This window comes from Canis lupus, chromosome 6, assembly GCF_048164855.1.
Source record: "Canis lupus baileyi chromosome 6, mCanLup2.hap1, whole genome shotgun sequence".
Lineage (NCBI taxonomy): Eukaryota > Metazoa > Chordata > Mammalia > Carnivora > Canidae > Canis > Canis lupus.
Window position 1 is genome coordinate 35,955,428 of NC_132843.1, and position 18,959 is coordinate 35,974,386.

Here is an 18,959-nt window from a genome sequence, read left to right on the forward strand (position 1 = left end):
TCAATCTCCCCTCCCTCCCATCCCAATCTATGAGTCTATAAATGCCTATACAGTGAGTAAAAATTCAGCCAGCTATCTGCACATCCTGATATTCTGATATCCTTGCTGCCAACACCAACACCAGGGCATCAGACAGAGCCCGTTTCCTGGCTCTGCAGAGGCTGCAGCGCCATAAAACAGCTCTCACAGGAACCTGGCTGCCCTGTTCTCGGTCCCCACCTACATCTTGAGAAGCAGCTGGAGGAGGCTGATTCCCCCCACTTCGCCAAGTACGCTGCCCCAGCCCTGAGACTGCAAGGTGTGAGGGCTCTGCCTCACAGCCGACACATACCGTATTGTGTTCCTACTGGCTCAGAAGACTTTGCACAGCCTAGAGAAACAAGACATGGAAGAGCAGAAAGGGGCAGCACTCAACCCCTGGCCTCCCTGGTCTGGTTCCCCCTGACAGGGTGAAGCAAAGCATTGTGGCCTGGAGAGGGGCAGGGAGCCCTAATAGACACCCAGCCCTACAGAGCTGGGCTCAAGTCCCTAGCTCCCTGGAGGTGGCTTTCAGATCCTCAAGCTCTGCGACCTTTAATGCTGCTATAAGCGCCATTCCTTACAAGGGCTAGCCACAGCGTAGGTGGATGACAAAGTGACTATTGATGATAAATCAGACACTCCCCAGATCTGTTCTCCAGAGAATCTGACCAAGTCCAAGGGACACTTGGAACTCGTATTGTCGAACAACTAAAGATTCAGGGTTCTAGACCAGGGCTTCCCAGTAGAAATGTAATGTGAACCATCAATGTGTATCATATGTGTAATTTTAAATTTTTAGTAAAAAAAAAAAGTTTAAGAAATTAAATGTATTACATTTAAAAATAAAAAGTAACAAGTTTAATTCATTTTAATAATTTATTTAATTTAACCTAATATACAAACTAGGATCATTTTGACATATAATCAACATTAAAAATGATTAATGATACATTTTACATTCTTTTTTTGTACTGAGTCTTGGAAATTTGGTGTGTATTTTACATTGACAGCACGTCTCACTTTGGACTAGCCATATTTCAAGTGCTCAGTGGCCACATGTGGCTGGCAACAACTCTACCAAATTGTACAGATATAGAGCAGAGGACACCAATGGATACCAAACCAGCAATGGCAGCAAAAGTTGGCTGGGGGAAGGCAGGGTTTAACATTCCTATCATCTTCAGCACCACCCCCTAGCCATCCCCAGTAATAAGCATTAATAACACTGAAATCCTAAGAATAATATTCTTAGATGTGGTGACTATGCATTTCTTTAATATTATGCGAAGGAAAAATAAAAGGATTTTTGGAAAACTTTGCTATTTTTATTGATCTTTAGTACTGGAGTTAAGTAAAAACAATAAGCTAGCTATGCACATGCAACATTAGCAACACCCCCTTCCAGATGACTTGCCTCTGTGCTCCTTCAGTAAATACTTTTGGAACTAAGACTGGCCAGTGGAGAAGGCATTTGTCTGTGCAAAAAAGCACCTGCGGGGGGAGCTGCTCAACAAATGAAGAGTTCAGTGCTGTTTCTTTCTTAAAATGTAATTTAGATGAGGACCTTGAATACCTGTGCACAGCTTGCTGGTGGAATAGGCTGAAAGGGTGCAGGATTAGAACAGAGTCAGGGCATTAACAGGTGTAGGGAAGGGTTAATGCACACAGATGGACTATTTACTAGGAGAGGAGAGGTTTGAGTAGCATCGTGGTTCAGATGACTCAAGTACAGGGTACTAGGCCGAAGGCCGCAAAGATACTGAGTACTAGGAACCGTACTATAGCAATGGGGGTTTTAAGAATAAGACACTTTAGAGAATATTGGACATTACATATAAGGTTCAAGGGAACTGGGGCAGTGGATGGGGGAAAGCAGAGTGAACAGTCCTCCTCCAGTCAGAAAACAGCACTGAGGTTGTCTCTACTAACTTCACGGCTTGCTCCCCAAACTTCCTTGGGTCCTTATTTTTGTTGTGAGGATTGCCACAACAAAACAGACATTGTCCCTTCCTTCCTCCCTAACACCTCCTCTCTTCTCTCTCCCCGATCAGTTGTTACCTCTGCTAACAGAAGGTGGTGGGACAGAGGGCAGGACCTAGGAGAGTGGGGTCAGTCATACAGGCCCTTATAATTCTTGACACCTCACTAGTCTCTGCCTTGTGAAAACTGGGATAATATCACTAGCCTGAGAGACTGGAAACTGAATCAGATGTCTTCTGGTGCTCAGTTCTGGAACTCTAGGAAACAAGCCAAGAACCCTACAGCCTAAGTCTTGCTACCAAAGTAAGACTCCCAGACATGGACCTCGTGATGCACTGTTACCCGGACTCCACCCTGGCAACAGTTACACCACAGCAGAACAGGTTCTATCCAGGCAACCGTCCCAACATCCGTCCCCAGGTGCCCCTGCCTACGCACATGCACACATGTGCATATAGATATGCACACAAAAACACAGATACATGCATGCACACATGTGCCACACACGTACAGACACACGCAACCACAAATAGGCACACGTCTCCAGATACATCTAGAGACCTACACATGTACACACACACAGGCACATATACCTAGATGTGCACACAAGCATGCACACACACACGTGTATGTGCACACAGACCCACCACTTCCTCCCCCATCTGTGAGACTTTATCCATGCTCCAGAAAAGAACACTTCTTTCTCCAAAGCATAGTGCTTTCCTCTTTCCAAACCCTGCCCAGACTTTTAATCTTCTAAAACCTTAGGAGGTGAAACCTTTCTGCATTGATCTTTAAAATCTGACCACCTCATTGATTCAACAGTTTTTATCTACTTGTGCAACTAGGTTTCTAAACTGTTTCCTTGCATATGAAAATAATAGCATGCTTTACAACCTTTCAGTGTGTTTGTATACCTATTCCAGTACCAAGCATAAGGTTATACAAAAAGCAGGAACTCATTAAAAATGACCTGAAAAAAAAAAAATGATCTCTACAGTGTCTCTAGGTGGAATTAATAATAGTTAACATTTATTTTGCATTTAACAGTGTGGCCAGCTCTGGGCCAAGCACTTTATATACAGTATCTCATTTCATCAATAACCCTATAAGATAGGTATTAGAGATTTTTTTATTTAAAAAAAAAAAGCTGTGACATAGAAGATTCTAGAATATAAGGCAGTCTTATTTCAGATGCCACATTTTGCCACTGCACAAAACTGTCTGTCCATTTAACCATTAACTAAACTGAGACACACAGACATTCCATGAATTACCTGAATTCACAGGGTGGGGGCTACAAACCAAGTCCTCTCCACTGAGCTTCACTGCCTCTTTCAAGCTTGGCAACTGAATTCTTCCTTCCATGTATAGAGGAAACAGCAAAGACTTTAAAGCCAGGCAGAGCCTAAGTTTTACCTTTTGTAAGAAGAAAGTAGCAATAATTACCTAACCCATTGCTGTGAGGATTAGGCCCAAGGAAGACTCTCATGCATTTCCTCGCACAAAACTAGTATTTGGGTAATGCCAGCTTTCAGCGTCTTCTCTCCCTCCGGCCTCCTCCCCCTCCCAGCCCACCTCCCCGGCCCCATCCCACACACTTGCAGCCTTGCAGGCAGCATCCTTGTTCAGTTTGCCTGACTTCGTCCTTGGGAGCCAGTATTAGATCAAGTGGGCTGCCCCGAGCAGACTCATTAAGGAGGCTTTGCCCCTCTACAATCATGAAGACACTGCAGAAATGGGATCACAGAGCTTGTGTTGCTCATGCTTCATGGAGGCTCTCCCGCTGAGCAGTGCAGATTCCATCCAAGAAAAAGACAACCACCCATTGTGGATAGGTGGAAAGCATCTGCTTGGGAAAGGTCCCCTCTCCCCTGTTCACAGGGAACCTCTCCCCCTCCTGTAAACTATACCTGTGCGCTCCAGTTGCCCTCTCCTGTCTCGCTATGGTGGCATGAGGCTAAATTAATTAATGTGTGTAAACCATGTGGAAATGTTTGGCTTGCCAAGCGCTCTTGATAGGTTTGAAATACTATTGGAAGCCGTGGAAATTGGCACGGCTATCTGGAGCAGAATTGATCTCACCCCCAGGACTCCTGATGAGATTGACTCTGGTTAATGGAGGCATATGCAGGTAGAGCAGGATCTTCATTAAAAACACTGCGGATATATTTCAAACCCTTACTGGGGAGCAGGAAGACAAAATTAAAAGAGAAAGAAAGACACTGGTGCGGGGATTCTCCTATGATGTGCCAGACCCAAAGGGAATTGCCCAAGGGTTGGACAAGAGAAAGGGAGGATCTTCTAAAGTGAGGCACACAGAGCTGGGTGGGTTTGGATGTCTCTGAGAGGCAAGAATCCAATCCTGCAGTGACGGGTGGTGTATTTGTGTACACACAGAGGATGGGCAGGTGCCTAACGCCCTTCCCTTGACAGACTCATCTTTGCTCTTAAAGCTCCACAAGGCTCCCGAAACAGGAGGCACAGGGAAGGAAGCACCCTGGCCTGAGGTGGGGCAGGCAAGGGGCTGGGCTTGCTGCCATCACAGCTGTTGTATTGTCGGGAGCCAACCAGAAAAACAGAACCAGTAGGAGAGAATACATAGTATATGAAGAGATTTATTGCAAGAAATTGGCTTATGTGGTTGTGGGAGCTGGCTTGGCAGGTCCAGAACCCACAGGGCAAGCTGGGACTCCCAGGCACAGGGTGAAGCTGCTGTCCACAGGTAGAATTACTTCTTTTCTCAGGGAAGCTCCAGTTCTGTTCATAAGGCCTTTCAACTGATTGATCCACCCAGATCATCTAGGATCATCTCTATTACTTAGAAAGCCAGCCGATGCACCCTGGACTGTAATCACATCCACAGAGTACCTGTGTACCAACACCTATGTTGGTGCTTGAGCAGCCAGGGATGGTGGCCCAGCCACAATGACACACTAAACCACCCGTCACAACTGCTCTGCCCTCCTAACCACTCAGCCCCCACCTCCTCTGTCATCAGGCCCCACCACCACCTCCTGAAGCCTCCTGCTCTCAAGTGGTTCTCCAGTGTCCTAGTCACCCAGGAATGGCCCCTAAGTTGTCTGCCCACCAACCCCATTGAAACCACAAATGGATCCCCAGGGTGGGCTGTCCCTGTTCATCACTTCTCCAGCGGGTGTCTGAAAGGGCCTCCCAGCTGCTCTCCCAGCCTCCAAATCCTCATTTGCCAGGAGAGTGTGTTTCTAAGCTCTATACCCCAGCCAACTCTTCAGGGGCTAAGACTTTCTTGGCACCTGCCCACAGGGTTCCTACAGAACCGGTCACTCCTCTGAGTGGCATCCAGCCTGCCTTCTTGTTGCCCTCCCCTTCCCTGTGTCTTCTGTGTTTCTGTGGTTCCTGGAGCTGACCATACTGCTCACTTCCACGCCGAGGCCTACACTCTCCACTGACATCCACTCATATCTTTGCCTCCTCCCCAAAGACTAGCTCCCCAGCTGAGAGAAGCTCCTACCCTGGGCCCCCTTCCCTTCTTCGTGGAGATGCTCCACACTCTGGGACAGAACCACCTGCCTATCATCTGCCCCCACCTTGAATGGAGCACCTCTGCACCCCACTCTCACCTCTGCCCCAGTGCCCAGCCCAACATCCATAGGGCTCTTGGTGTGTGTCCTGAAAATTCTAGCTGAGCTAGTGGACAAAATGTGCCAGCAGGGTTTCCCCAGCACCCCTCCATTAGCTTGGCTGCTCACATTCTTCCTCTGTGTGTAGTTCTGTTGGAAATTTATTGGAGTAGGGAGTGGTTTTTTTCTTCTCCCTCTCCCTTCTCTGTCTTCCAGTTTGAGAACTGTTTTGAGTAATACCACTGTCATGATAAATTATGGTATACAGAAGTTATGGCCTGAGGTATCGGGGCCCATTTCAGAAACTGAAAAAAAAAAAACAAAAAGACAAAACCACAGAACCATGCAGCCAAGAGGGGAAGACAGGCAGGGTGAGAGGCAGGGCTGGATGCTGGTCTGAGGCTGCCAGTAGCCTCCCAAGGGTGCTCAGCAGGCCACCTGGTCTGACATGTCTCAGGAGTACCCTCCCTGGGCAAAGGAAGAGGGGCCAGGAGACCAGCCACCTGGCTATTTCTGGAATGCACTTCAGAGGATATGAGGGGATAGATGTAGGCAGGGGCCAGAAGAGGAATGACCAAATTTGAAGATCCAAACCTGAGATGAAAATAGGAAAACTGCCCATATGGACAGATGTTGAGACTTAAAAAAAAAACAAAAAAAAACAAAAAAAAAAACAGCTACAGCCCCAGACTTTTATTCATTCAGCAAATGTTATTTGAACATGCGATTTGTTTTCAGCCTAGAGATTTGACAGTAGACCAGGGTTCCTACCCTCAAGGGGCTTCATCTCAGGGGGAGGGAAGGACAGGAACAAAGGGGGGTTTGAGAGCTTCAGGTGGTGGTAATGTACTGAGGAATGTTGGTGGGGTGGGAAGGAGTGTGGTGTGTGTGCTACCGTGGAGAGGTGTCTGGAGAATGCCTGAGAAGCCATGGCTCACCAGGGGAAGGTGGTGTAAACAGAGGGAGTGGCACATGCAAAGGTCATAGGGCAGGACTGGCTGTAACATGCCCTAGGTGGGGCAGGAGACAGTGTCAAAGCTGTAGCCAGAGGTCAGGTGGTGGAGGCCAGGTGGGAGGCAGAAGGACTTTGGCTTGTGTTTTCATGAGCTGGGCAGTCTCCGGAGGGGCCTTCAGTGGGGAAGGGCCTCATGCTGCATAGCCAAACGACCACTCTGGCTGCTTAGGCTGACGGAGGCAGGTACTGGAGGAAGCTGAGACACATGGACCAGGAGACAGATGCTGCTGCCTTGGGCTCTGCCCCAGAGGTGACGGTGATGCAAAAAGCCAGTCCCAGATGTGACGTGGAGGTGGAGCTAACAGGAGTTGGCATGTTGTGGTGTGGGGTGAGAGGAAGAGAGTCCTGAGCACCCGGGTGGGTGTCTTAGACCATTCCGGCCACTGTAATAAAAACCACTGACTGGGTGGCTCATAAACAACAATCATTTATTTCTCACAGTTCCAGAGCCTGGGAAGTCCAAGATCAAGGCGCCCCAGATTCAGTGTCTGGTAAGGACCCACTTCCTGGTTCATAGACGGCTCTGCTGGGCTATGTCCTCACACTGTGGGATGGGCAGTGGGGCTCTCTATGGGGTCTCTTTGACAAGGATACTCATCCCATCCATGAGGGCTGCACCCCCATGACCTAATCACCTCCCAAAGACTCCACTTCTTAATACATCACACTCAACATGTGGATTTGGAGGACATAGTCATTCAGTCCATAGCAGTGAGTGACGATCTCTTTTGCTGAGATCGGGGAGCCTCACAGGCTGATCAGACCTGAGGAGTGCAAGCCCACCAGTATATACCCAACCAGAGGTACCCAACAGATCTCACCTTTCACTGAATGGAATCTTTTTTTACTAAATGGGCCACTCACACGTTCATACAGCAGTTGTGGCTCACACGTACCGTACCGTAGAGACCTTGAGACTCAGAACATCATCAGGTGCCTTGTGATCAAAACCTAGTCAGTAGGGGCTTGCTGCTCGGTGTGTGTTTACCCGCATTGGTTATATCTGTCACTCTCTACCCATCATAAGGCATTTCTCAGAGCTTCCTCTTTCCTGTTTGAAATAGTCTCCCTGCAGAGAGACAAAAAGGCATCTGAGGTGTGGGGGGCCTACAAGGCATGGGGGTGGGACGGGAGCAGAACCTCATCTCTGTGGATGGGGCAGAGGGGATTCAGTGGACTGCTCCCCACCTCCTGCACTTCCCCACGGCTCTCTTGGGCAGTTGGTATTGGCAGGCTGCCTTATGGCTTGTGGGGCCCCTAAGCACTTGGTTTTCATAGGTCCCTTTCTCCAGAAAAAAAAAAATATTAAAAATTGTATTTTATGACTGCATGGGTATCGAGATGAATATAATGATAATGCAGGCTGGGTTATATGTGGGGTTTTTTTCCTTCCGATTTTAAAAGAAATTAAAGCAATGTTGTGGGCCCTTGAAAGTATCATGGGCTTTAAGCACAGTGGCTGCTATGCCCAGTGGAGAAGCATCCCTGTGTGCAAGACAGGAAGAGGGTGGATATGGAGGAGCCGTGGATGTCAGGACACCTGGGCCCCTGTCTTGACCCCTGAACAATAAGCTATGAGATCTCTGATCAGTCTCTCTTCCTCTCAAGGCCTCCACTTCCTCATCTTCCCGCGGCGGAAAGGAGGGTAGGGGTGAGGGGTGAGGGGAGCCGAACTTGACCATCTCTTGGCCTTCTAAGCAATGACTCCCCAAGATTCTAACTAAAGCTTGCAGACCTTGAGCTTCATTTTTAACTTTCTGACCCCAAGGGAAGACTCTCCTCCATCCCACCCCACCCCCCGAACTACAATATTAAACTTGTTTTCCTTTCTGGATCTCCTTCTCTCATCAAATCACATGCTGGTGTTGTGTGCAGCCACTGGTTTCCAAAAGGCAGCCATAAAACCATAATGAGTATGGAGATACCAATGTGAAATGACAGAGCGAAAGCCATAAACATTCAAATAAATATATAAATATAAACAAGTCTATAAACCAAACCCAGGAGGTATTTTAAACGCATAATGTAGCATTTATATCTCTTACTTTGCGCAGCAGAACTTTCAAAGGAAATTCATTTAATTCTATTGCTCACACCCCTAACCCCCATCCAGGAGTAATCGCTAATAACCAGCACAATTACTGCCTCCCTCCTGATGGAGAGTTCATTTCAGAAGCTCGTTTCTTGAATTCATTATCATGCTGGAAATGAGCTGAATCACAGCGGATGTGACCACATGACGATCCCCCTGCTTCCTTCCAGTTGGGCTCAGCGAGATGCCTGCCAGAGCCTTGGCCCCTGCCCACTCCGACTATTGCAAAAGTAGTTACCACTCAATACCTGGCCCGATTTAAAGAAGCTCATCAGGAGTTAGGAAGAGGTCAGATAATTCTGTTTAATTACAGGCTTGATGGGCAGAGGGACTCCCCCCTCCTTGAAGCATGACTGTGGCCCTCTCTCTCCAAAGAAAGGGGACCTAACCTCACCATGGCTCACAGCTCCAGCCAGGAAATGGCCAAGAGTGAACTGAGCCCTGCGCACACACCTTCCTGTCCCGGGTACTGTCAGGTGCTCACTCATCTACCCCCCCCAACAAGCCCTGGGGTGGATTCGGGGGGCACAGCGCAGAATTTGTGAGGTCCAGTGCAAAAGGAAAATAGGTGGGCTTTGTTCAAAAATAGCAGGGGAAACATGCAGTTAAGGGTACTGAAAGGTGAAACTTTTTCTTTCATTCTTCCTCAGGTGGTTTTTTCCCTCTCTCTCCCTCCTTTCCTCCCTCTCTCTCCTGACTTGTTATGCTGTTTTCATCTGCTATTTAATGTTGCATTCCCAGGGGCACAGGGACTCTTGCTAGGTGTCACCACATGCCCCCCCACTCCACCCCACCAAATTTATATGTGCACAAAAGACCCACTACCTGCGGGCTTCCCTGCCCTTGGCCATCAGAGTGCCGCACCACGTCCCAGGCAGCATAGGGGAGTTGAGCCAGGTGTCTCACCTTCCCACAAGCCCCTGACTCCAGCCCACTGTGAATGGATGACCCCCAAGGGACTGCAACCTCTTGGCCCCGTTTCACTTGGTACCAGGAAGAGGCCAGATGCTGCTGCGTGCCTCAGGTAACTATACCCCTCCCCACACCTGAGCACACCTGAGCACAGAGGGCAGCAGCAATCCCTGGGTGAGGGGCCAGGAGGGAGAGGCAGCAGGAGGCAGGCCAGAGTGTCAGCCAAGGATCCAAGCCTCCCACATTCATGGCCCACTGTCTGTCAAACTTCACTTACAAGACACAAATTTAAGATTTTGAACAATTGAACATGTTTGAATTATTAAGAATTTCAAGATGCTGATTATAGAGCAACAAACCCCAATCCTTTGAAGCATAAGACTGTATAAAACTGCCCTGGTCACATGCCCACAGAACCAGCTTTGGGTAGATAGTACCACAAATGGGAGAACATAGGCCCTAAAATTAGGCCAAGGTCATGATACTGAAAAGCGGGCAGGGGTGGAGGTGGGGGAGGGCCTAAGGCTCAAACTTTGTAATCTGGCTCCAGAGCTTATTCTTTACCACTTCCCTGTGCTGTCCCTCATTCCTCCAAACCTGGCTGCTGCCTCTCAGGGTGATCAGCACAGTACTACACTGTATAGAAAAGGCAAAAGAGGGACACCTGGGTGGCTCAGTGGTTGAATGTCTGCCTTCAGCTCAAGGCATGATCCTGGGGTCCTGGGATCAAGTCCTGCATTGGGTTCCCCGCAGGGAGCCTGCTTCTCCCTCTGCCTGTGTCTCTGCCGCTCTCTCTGTGTCTCTCATGAATAAATAAATAAAATCTTTAAAGAAAAAAAAAAGAAAGAAAAGAAAAGGCAAAAAAAAGTGCATGCCCCAACCTACAGCATCATACTGACTCATGCTGACTGGCTGTGTGGCTTTAGGCAAGTCACTTAACCTCTCTGAGCTTGAGCCTAACCTGCCATATGGAGGCACTATGAAAAAGAAATTTGGAGTGATAAAGGTACATTTATAGAGAAGCACCAGTGTCACCTAATATATAAAAGACGAGTAGGAGAGCCTGACCAGAACTGGATCTCTCATCCATCTCCTCCTTTCCCAAGCTTCTTCCCACCCCTCTGAGCAACTGACCCTGACCCTGAATGTCCAAGAAGGACAGTGCACATGCTTTGTAATGTAACTACCTCGTGGCTATACAGTAAGAAAGGAGCAAGTCTGAACCAGTTCACCGTTCAGGTCTCTAAAGGAAACTGCTTTGATGTCATCTTAATTATAATGGGGCTTTTTTCTTATATGTGTACAGTCCATGGGGCTAGCTCTCTGCCCTAGTGATCCAGGACTCCCCCTGCCCAACCTGACATCTGCGCCACTGAGTTAAATGTTGACTGAATGAAGTCATCAAAAGTCTGCACCACAGGGCTCCTGGGCGACCCCATTGGTTAAGCACATTGGACCCTTGGTTTCAGCTCATGTCATGATCTCAGGGTCATGAGATCAGGCCCCACCTTGGGCACTCATTGGGGAGCCTGCTTCCTGTCTCTGTCTGCCCCTGCTTGTGCATGCTCTCTGTCTAAAATAAATAAATCTTAAAAAAAAAGAAGAAAGAAAGAAAGAAAGAAAGAAAGAAAGAAGAAAGAAGGAAGGAAGGAAGGAAGGAAGGAAGGAAGGAAGGAAGGAAGGAAGGAAGGAAGGAAGAAAGAAAAAGAAAGAAAGAAAGAAAGAAAGAAAGAAAGAAAGAAAGAAAGAAAGAAAGAAAGAAAGAAAGAAAGAAAGAAAGAAAGAAGAAAGAAAGAAAGAAAGAAAGAAAGAAAGAAAGAAGGAAAGAAAGGAAGGAAGGAAGGAAGGAAGGAAGGAAGGAAGGAAGGAAGGAAGGAAGGAAGAAAAAAGAAAAGGTCTGGGGAGCCTGGGTAGCTCGGCTGGTTAAGCACCTGGCTTTGGCTCAGGTCATGATCTTGGGGTCCTGGGATGGATACCTGCATGGGGCTCCCTCCTCAGCAGGGAGTCTGCTTCTCTCTCTCTTCCTCTGCACTTCCCCCCTGCTCATGCACTAACTCGTGCTCTTTCTCTCTGCTCTCTCTCTCAAATAAATAAAAATCTTTTTTAAAAAAAAGTCTTTTCCTCAAATGATCTCATCAGACTGACCCATTTGTAAGCTTTGACTTAAGGGACCCAAATCTATAGTAAGACAAGAAAAAGCCTTGGCAACCCTCAACTTTTAGGTCTCTTCTGCTGACCTCGAGTGACATGTGCTTCCTCAGACAAGCTCAGGAGCTTTCTTTTGGTCTTATCAGAGAAGTTCCTGGTTTGGCAAAATGGGTTGAAAGGTCTGAACCATCAGAGCCTCTGCGTCGGCCACTGCAGTAACTGATGCTGGCTGAGGGTGTGCCAGGGTGTGTGTGGCTATGTGTGGCTGCGCATGGTACCCAAGACCCCACATCTCTGGGATCCAGTTCACTGCCTAGAGCAAGTCAAACATATCTGGAAATTTTGCAGAACCTCAGCTCTCAACTTCAGCCAAGAGAGTTATTTCATGAACTGTCAAAAGACCATAAATGAGCCATGGAATGGTTAGTAGTTGTTAGGAACATGTGTAAAGTACTCAGCACAGTTCCTGGGACATAGTAAGTGTTCAACTAAAATGTCAGTCCCTGGCCAACGTCGTCTCTCTTGGGGAGGCTTAGTGAGTAGTGGGATTTGTCACCTATTCCTTAAGGGGAGTAGAGACTATTTTCCCCAGAGAGGGGCAGTAGGAGAGTTGAACACCTTGATGAGGGAGGACAAAGGTGGAAGAAAGAATCTGAGGCAGGGTCGGGTGGCAGGAACATGGATTATGGAAACCTGAAAACCCTTTATACCTACTGCTCTGCTTTTGCATGGTCTGGCCCTGGAAACCTCAGGAACAGGATAAGTGTAAGGTCTCTAGCATAATATGAAAAACATATCTGCCCAGACTCACTTCTGCTGCATCTGCCTTCCCTGGAGACCAAGTAACTGTAATGGGCACATAAGCTGGTCTTTCCCAAACACACTTAGGTTCTTGCAAAAGATCAGAAGGCACACACACAAAAAATCACTCAGGTTCTTTCAAAGGAGTCTTCTCTTGGATCACTTTCTATTTCTTGAGGCCAAACAGCTTGTACTTCCTCATGGTAAAATGCAGACACTTGAGTGCTTTCTCCAGAGCAAAAATTGGTTGACACTCCCCGATGATGGATTCAAACATTTTGACTGTACTCATTCAAATTCCCGTCAGTTTAGTCAATTGATGTCATATCAAATATCTGTCAGTACAACCAGCCAAGTCGATTAGACACCTGGTCTTTTTAGTCAGCTAAACTTGTTATTTCTGAAAACAAAAACAAAAACAAAAGAAAAAAAACAAGATAAAAGTAACCTATCAATTTAGTTAGCGATAGACTAATAACTTCTATCAAAAAAAAACTACATTTTTGTCAAACTACTTTGATTTTTTTTTCCCACTGAATCTACTAAATCAATCAGTTGTGTGCAGTGTGGGGAGGATATTGACCAGATGTGCAGCTTGAACAAGCAGGGAGGTGAACATCAGAAATGAAATCATCAAAAAGATTCCATCAGAATGGCCGCTGCTCAATCATCCACAATAACAATGAGAAATGGGATCCTACAAGATGTATGACAGGTAGTCCCTAATCACAACAATTTGGTGCATGGAAGAGCATTTTTCTATTCTTTCTAGAAATTCACCTTCCTGTCTTGTTTGTCCATAATTGATAAGAAAATGGGTGTGATTGCCCCGGGAGTACTGATTTGTGTCCCTGATTGCCTGTCAAAAACCAACGAGCTGATGGCAGGTTCACTAAAAACCAAAAGTTGATTGTATTTATTTGAAGTCCTTTGACTGTTATATTATGCTGAATTAATTCTGAAAGATATGATGCCTTCCCAAGTCCAGAGGATTATGATAAATTCAGTGCTTGACACGGTCTGTGTTAGACCCAAACTAAAGAGTTAAAATTGATTTCTTTGTTTAAACTGAAACCATTCGACCTGGCCTTTGGCACCCTCCTTCTGTACCCTTTATCCTTCTCTCAAGCATCATCTCACCCTTTCCCGGGTTCCCCGCCACCTTGCACCCGCCCCCATCCCCAGGATGCCTGGAGCCTTCATACCGTCCCAGAGCTCTCCCTTGCAGGGGTGACCATTTAATAGACCAAGCCATGCTAAGAGATCTTTGACTCACTGTGCTAAATCTTCCCAAGGGTGCTTGTTCTTCAAAAGAGGATACCTGAAGACATCTGTGTTTAGTTCAAAGGAGTGAATCACTAAAGGTATAATTTCAGATGCCAGGTAACTGGAGAGAGTCCAAGTGTCAGCAGACATGGTTTTAACAAAGCCAAGTATTGTGAAGAGCCATCTTGCTTGGAGAATCAGAACATATTCGCTCTCAAGTGTATTCATGCAGAATTAAGTGGCCCACTTTTGTCTGATTCAAATTTTTCACTGGCCAGATTTTCTCCCAGTCATAGACATTTCTGCAACGGGAATAAGCTGATTATTTATTGCTAGTCACTCACCACCTACAATTCACTTTTCCAATTTTCCGTGTTGCCTGTACAGTGCCACTTTGTCAATCCCTGCAGTTTATTGACTGTGCTCTGATGGCTGGGGTAAACAAATTACTTCAAGAATGACTGGAGCAAAAAAGGGCATTGCTCGCTGGCTTCTAATGATGGAACTGGTGTGTGATCCAATTGGTCCTAATGTCAGGAGGCAATTCACCATCACGAGGGTGCAGGTTGCCAGAACCCATCCTATCAGTGACAAAATTTCGTACGGTGCATAATATTGACCTTTTTTTATTCTCAGTAAATAGTAGATAATATTAAATCAAATGATTTTGCAGATAAAAACTCCCAGATTTTGAAGTTTACCCCTTTAAAATCCACTGAAAATATACGGCACAGTAACAACCCTGCCCTATAAATGCATTAAAAGCATCAAAAACCAGGAGGTTCACATTCTTGTATTAGGCCAGAGGATATGTATTGGATCTAGGATCAAGTCCTTGCACAATCCAGACCCAAATTCGGGCTTAGTTCGGTGGACTCCAAATTTTTTTATTGTGCAATTCTACCAGAAAAATATTTTTGAACAGGCACCCCCCTATACATTTGTTTAATTGCAAATTATATTTCTGTACGTACATCAGCCAGTATGTCAAGCCACATATGCAGTTAGGTGAGGGTCATCTTTAATGACAGAAAATGTAAATCCTTTTTAAACTAGATTTCATAATCCTGACATTTGAGGGGCCTAGTTCTTGTCATGGCTAATTAGGTTGTCATTGCCTTTACTTTCTAATGTGGCTGGAATAATCAGAACATAAGCAGAACTGAGGAAACAATAGCCCCAGCACTTTCCTGTGATTTATTTGGGCTTTTCTATCAATCTTTCTTTATATGCTGAAGTCTTTGTAAGAATCTTGTTAATCCTAAGTGTCCATTTTGTGTAAATCCCTTAGTACCATGGGAAACCACTCTATTCCAGAATGATGATAATAATAATAATAATAATATCCAATCCTGGATAATAAAAAGTACTTATCCAGGATTGACTCCAGAAGCTGCATCGGCAGCCATCAGCCTCCTGATCTTGCATGCTGACCTTCACACATGATATACAAGGTCCATACATGACATGTGACAACTTGAAAAAGGATCTGAACCAGGACATCTTAAGTTTATCTCAATTTTTAGATAAAAATATACATAGAAGTCCTAATATTTTCTTTTTTAAGCTTGTTTGTTTGAGAGAGAGCACAGCAGAGGGAAAAGGAGAAGCAGGCTCCCCACTGAGCAGGGAGCCTGATGTGGCGCTGGATCCCAGGACTCCAGGATCGTGACCTGAGCCAAAGGCAGCCATTCAATTGACTAAGCCACCCAGGCACCCCATAAGTTCTAGTATTTTCTGACCTCACCCCAATGGCCTGAGTGTCTTACATCTCCCTCAGGATGAATGTCCCACTTTGAGAACCACTGGTTCTAGTTCACCTCAAAATACAGGCTCTTCAGGAGAGGAGGCCCGCTGAGACCGTGTCAGACTTGATGTCCTGCCCAGTAGTTTGGGCATCCTGGGGCCACTGGGAAGCGTTAAACGGTCTTTTAAAGAAGGGATGATGTGACCTAATTTGCATTCTTGCAAGATTATTCTGAATGCCCTAAGGAAAATGGATTGTGAAGATAATAGGAGTTATATAACAGGAGAAATGATAATGGTCTGAATTAAGGCTGCAGCCTTTAAAGATGGAGAAAAGTGGGCAGATTCACAAGATAGTAAAGATTTGGCTATTCACTAAACTTGCCCAAGGTTAAACAGCTGGTAGGCAGCAGAGCTAAATTTAGACCCCAGGTCTCCTCACTCCCAAAACAGTGATTTTTCTTCTGATTTGCCATGTCAGAGAACACCTGGTCCCTCCGTTTTATCCTCCCCGAGGGAGATAGGTGATCAGGAGCTGAGCCCAGACAGCACCGTGCAGTTTCCAGCAGGATGATGAAGGAAGGCACCAGGAAAGGAAAGGCACTGCCTTCTCCAGATGTATTTGTCTTTGTAGGATCCATCAGGGGACTCCATGAGAATCTGTTTTCTGGGTGTTGAATCCCATACTGAAATAACACATTTTCCATGATGGCAAACAGAAACTCCAAGTGACTATCCATTCAAGTGCAGGCCTTAACAAAAACCATAACCCGTCCTGCTGAAGAGTGGAAGGTGCTAGGGAGGTACCAACATGGGGGAAAGATAAACAGATTCTTGTAATCATTCCCACTCAGGAGCCCTCATCTCTTCTGGACTGTTTAAAATCCTTCTTCCTTTAAGCTAAAACATTAGCTCCTCCAAAAATTCCTTCCTAATTACCCCTTCTTTCCCATCTCCTGCCCTAATCTCCTTTCTTATGGCATCTCTTACTCAGGGTTCAGTACAGAAAACAGAAACCACTACAGATATTTTAAACAGAAAGGGATTTAGTACAAGAACCTGGGGGTGGGGTCACGAAATTTGGGGCAGAGTTGTAGGAGTGAGCTTTCTAGGTTGGGCCAGAAATTACTCCTGGAACACTATAAAACTGACCCATAGGGGCCACTACCTCCAAGGCCTCCACTGAAACTACTGAGCTCAAGAACCATGAACAGGAATGATATTCCTGATATTCCAGGAATCAGGAAGCCAGAATCATGAAGTCACTCTAGCTCCCACCCCTCAAACCCCACAAAGCTGATGGCTAAGCACATTGGCAGAAAACAAGAAAACATCATCTGTCCATGACCTTGCTTTCAAAAAAAAAAACCACACACACAGCTGAAAGAGCAAGACTTCTGCTTCACTTCTACCTTTTAAGTTTTGCCTAAATGCCTCTGACAACCCCTGATTTTATCCTAAAATTTTAGCTGCAAGGGAAGCTGAGAAATTTGATTTTAGCCTCTTGAATATAGTAAGGTACCCCAGAAGGATTGAGTAAGCCACACTACGGGTTCCAGCATGGGATCTCCCAGATAATACATCCTGCGTTGTTTTTTATGTGTCTAACCACCTCTCCGTTCCTAGAGGACAGGGTTCATGTCTTTCACATCCTCTAAGGCTGCAAGATGAGAGGCCCTTCCTTGCAAATAATCAAACGATGAGATGCATTCACTGTTTCAGTATTTTCTTACTTTGCTTTCTGATCCTACCTTTAAATGTTGTCTCTCATTAAACCTCCTTGAAGGTAATGCTAGTTGGCACTTCTCCAAGTGAGCCACGGGGCTGGGTGTGTGTATATGTATATTCCTCAACTAGTGGGTGATTGTGTTTCACAACTGATCCCCAGCCAGAGCTGGTTTTTTTCCCCCAAGAGACATTTCTACCCAATGAGGCTCAACCAATAGAAAAGTGATTCCCTGAAGCCAACAGATCTTTCTTTTATGAACTATCATCTCATTGTGTCAACAGGCTACCTCTGAATGGGTAAGCAAGTGCCCTCTACACTGCCCTACATGCTTGTTATGAGGATTAGGTAAGAAAACACAGGTAACAGGGCACTGGTTTAGCAGTGGTTTAGCACCACCTGCAGCCCAGGGCATGATCCTGGAGACCAGGGATCGAGTCCCACATCGGGTTCCCTGCATGGAGCCTGCTTCCCTCTGCCTGTGTCTCTGCCTCTCTCTCTGTGTCTCAGTAAATGGATAAAATCTTTAAAAAAAAGAAAAAAAAGAAAAAGGAAAAAGAAAAAAAGAAAAGAAAAGAAAAGAAAAGAAAAGAAAAGAAAAGAAAAGAAAAGAAAAGAAAAGAAACACAGGTAACAATACCTACCACATAGAAGGTGTTCAGTAGTGTCTGTTCCTTCCTTCTTCCCAAGAACTTTTTCTTCCATAAAAAATATGCCTTTCTGGGCTCTTGCTAAGAGACTGGCTAATTAGATCCTTGAGGCGATATTAATGGTTAATGTATTAGTTGTCTACCGATGTATAACAAATTGCCCAAAACTTAGCCAACTTAAAATAATAAAAATGTCCTTGGCCAGGAATCCAGGAGCAGCAGCAGCCTACCTGGTGGCTCTGGCTTAGGATCTCTAATGAGATGACAAGATGTCAAGATGACAGCCAGGGTTGCCGTAGTCTGAAGGCTTTACTGGAGCTGGAGTCTGCTCTCAAGAAGAGTCTGCTGTGCAGCTAGCCAGCTGATGCTGGTTGTTGCCAGGAGGTCTCTGCCTCTCCATGAGGAACTCCCAAGGCTGCTAGAGCGCCATCATGACATGGCAGCAGCTCCTCCAGAGCAAATGCCCTAAGAGGGCAAGGCTGAAGTGGCAAGGTCTTTAATAAACTAGCCTCCGAAGCCACAGAGCCTCATTCCCATGATGTCCTGCTGGTTACACGGATCAGCTCTGTGAGTACTGGGAGGCAAGGGTCACCAAGGGCCACCGTGGTGGCTGGCTGCCACACCTTATAATGGCTTAATACTGTAGAGGAGCTCTTCCAGTTGCTGTCATTGTGATTTGGAAGGGATTTTGAATGTTTCAATGCAACTTTGTGAGATACCCTTAGAGACACTTTAATCTTTGTCAAGATTTTAGCTCTAGAGTGCACTCATTAGACATCAGGAAATATGTAAATAATGAATAAATTTGTCCTTTGAGCAACATATAGGCATTCCCCAAAATGGAACAACTCAAGAGATAAAGCATCTATGGAGCTTCTTGTGAATATATATGTATGTGAATTAGGTGCTATGTGTGTGTGATAAAATGTCACCCACAATAAGAATTTGGGAACGTGTAAACTATAATAAAAGAACTAGTAATAATCACTGAATTCCTTTT

The 18,959-nt window shown here is 45.8% G+C and overlaps 1 protein-coding gene and 1 long non-coding RNA gene across 3 annotated transcripts in view; one reads left to right on the forward strand and one right to left on the reverse strand.

The window, feature by feature from the left end:
* Positions 1–18,959, forward strand: part of LOC140635212 (urea transporter 2-like) — a 470,205-nt gene that overhangs the window by 408,561 nt on the left and 42,685 nt on the right. The gene's annotated exons all lie outside the window — the stretch shown is intronic.
* On the reverse strand, positions 11,524–18,510 carry LOC140634686 (uncharacterized). The gene is made up of 3 exons (XR_012032078.1): positions 17,954–18,510; positions 13,893–14,139; positions 11,524–12,971 (listed from the first exon to the last, which is right to left on the reverse strand). It is a non-coding gene; the product is annotated as an uncharacterized lncRNA (long non-coding RNA).